The following is a 2,719-nucleotide window of genomic DNA, read 5'->3' on the forward strand; positions in this document are numbered from 1 at the left end:
TTCTTCACATTTTCAAGCAAAATCCAGTTTTAAAAGCCTTGTTCCATGGGCACTGAGGGGGGCACTTGATGGGATGAGCACTCGGTGTTATTCTATATGTTGGCAAATTGAACACCAATAAAAATAAATTTATATATATATATATATATATATATATATATATATATATATATATATAAAATAAAAGCCTTGTTCCTACCAAACTCCTAAAAACAGCCATTTGAGAGTAAACCAAAGCATCACATCATTCCAATGAAGCTGTAGGATTCATTACATGCACCAACCAATCTACATGGCTAGCTTCTGCATTACGCTTTTACAGAATTTATTTTACACCTGTTATACGAAACAGCATTTTAAACACTGACATATAAGCTCCCTAACAAGATAAAGCAAAGACAAAAGTGTTTATCTTATTACAAACATGATACACCATCACTTACAGTCTTCAAACATTATTGCGCTTTAACTTTCATAATTTGACAATGCATTTATGGAACGATCTGCACACAGCTAGTTTTCACAGACAAATTAAAGAACACTTCTAAGCAGACATGGCTGTCCTAAATTGTTTTTTTTTAGGTAAGAATTTTGCAAACGTTACTTATGTTAGTGGTAACGGTAGAGCTGGAGAGTATTGCGTCTTCTCCATGTCGCAGTGAGAGACCCGCCAATAGGGTGGTGGAACTTGTGACCCTTTCCAAGGCCATGGCTCTCGTGGCCTGCAGGTGTCTCCCTGTGCTTGTAGACTGCCTTGGTGGTCCCCTGGGTGTAAGGATTCCCTCTGATAGCTTTACACAATGGCTCAATGAGGATAACCTCAAAGAATTTGTACGTAGAATCTTCACCAACTCAGTAAGAAGAATTCGCGACTCTCAGAGCCCCACGTGGCAGCCAGCTCACTCCTCTGCAACAGACTGAAGGCTTTGGGCAAACTTTAGCTGGTTAACACCATGATGGGCAGGCTTGCTGTACACAGCACCCTTAGGAACCGGGTGTTTGTGGCCACCACGACGGACATGAACCCGACATACGACGTAACCTTGCTTGGCCTTGGACCCCAGTCTATGCACTTTATCAGCCCGGGTTGGGTGGGGGGCCCTGTGGACGGTGCACCCTGAGAATAAAGCACATTACATCAGACCGCTTCTTCCTCCATAGCTCCTGGGTGTACCTGTAAGCACCCATCTTGGTCTACCTTTGAGCTGATGGTTGCCACCGGATGGAAAGCCTGGCTGTGTATTTTTTAAAATTAAAAAAAAAATTGCTGCAATTTTAATGTTTACTATTTTCATTACTGGGAGTTACACTATTTTAATGATCCAACATACATCTTATTTTTTAAACTTCCGGTAACATGACACGTGTCTTAATGTACCATCTTCGCCATTTGATTTACTTATTTCTGTTGCTAATACTCTAATTTTTCCAGCTGCTTAGCCTTGTCACCATCACTGATTCCTCTTTTCCTCTTGACCTGCTTATCCTTTACCAAACCCTCTGAATCTGTCCGTTAGAATATCCCTTTCTTCCATCTCTTCCTGAACACTCACTACCATCATGCTTTTGACTCCTTATGCCTAAACCATGATAAGGAATTCCTGTCTGATTTCCTGACCTGGGTCTCTCCTCACATCACCAGATTAGTAATCATGTGACCTCATTGTTTAAAACCTTTCTAGAATATATCTTTGTTTGATAAATTAAAGAAATGTTTTCACCTGGGAGAATCAGAAGCTTGACCTGGAAACATAACTCTATGGTGTCGATGATAGAAGTGTTCATGTTTCTAATGACTTACCAATATGGTGTCAGGATACATAATATTTACAGCAATTGACCTAATGATTCCCCAAATGTCCAATCATCCAAGAAAAGTAAACTTGTTATTTACAAGGGTAGAAGATAGCATAACTTGGAGGGATATCGAAAAAATATTGATATGAAAGATTTTTGTAATGATGTTTAATATTTGGTCGGTATGAAATTAAGATCTGCTTCATGCAGAAAATTTGGAAAATATGGAAAGGCATCGGTAAAATAGTGAAAGAACCACCCGTGGTTGTATCAATGATTAACATTTTGAAATGAGGTCTAGTCTTGAAGGAGGAAAACTGTAATGAAATGCTTTTCTGTCCAGGCCACCACAAACCTCCCTACTCCTCTTATGACCCCTCTCTCTTCAGTCTCAGATTATTTTAACTTAGCCAATACATGCCTATTCCATGCTCCATGTTCCCCACAAGTTCTTTTCTTTTGTCTAGGGTATGAGTTGAGGCTTCCTCTCCCCAAACCAATCTTCAGAGGGCTTGAGGTCTTGAAGATTTTCCAAATCATCTTGGATCTTATTGTGCCACCTGCTGGAGAGAGAGGAGGTGAGGCCATTACAAACCAGTAGCTCCTGTGAACCTTTCAGGAGATCTTCAAGAGTGGGATGCAAAAGCATGAGAGAAAAGGGTCATGGTCGCTCTCCATCTAGACCCACAGGCCTCCCCAAACATTCTGACCTTCCTTCTTGCTTCCAGGGAGATGAGTTCGACTTTGAACCCAACCACCCTGTGCAGAGAAGCTGATGTCCCTCGCTTTACAATCCCATCTGACCCAGTCCCAGAAATGGACAAATTAAAGATTTCCTTGACTGCAAAGCTCCATTCAACCTTCCCTCCATTAAGAAGAGAAGCCTGGGAATGGCTTCAGGGGTGCAAACAACTGAACTTGG

General features: G+C 41.1%; 1 pseudogene; it reads right to left on the bottom strand.

The window, feature by feature from the left end:
• Positions 1–569: 569 nt before the first annotated feature.
• Positions 570–1,188, bottom strand: LOC144307225 (large ribosomal subunit protein eL15 pseudogene; annotated as a pseudogene).
• Between the last annotated feature and the right edge of the window lie 1,531 nt (positions 1,189–2,719).

This window comes from Canis aureus, chromosome 38, assembly GCF_053574225.1.
Source record: "Canis aureus isolate CA01 chromosome 38, VMU_Caureus_v.1.0, whole genome shotgun sequence".
Taxonomy (NCBI): Eukaryota; Metazoa; Chordata; class Mammalia; order Carnivora; family Canidae; genus Canis; species Canis aureus.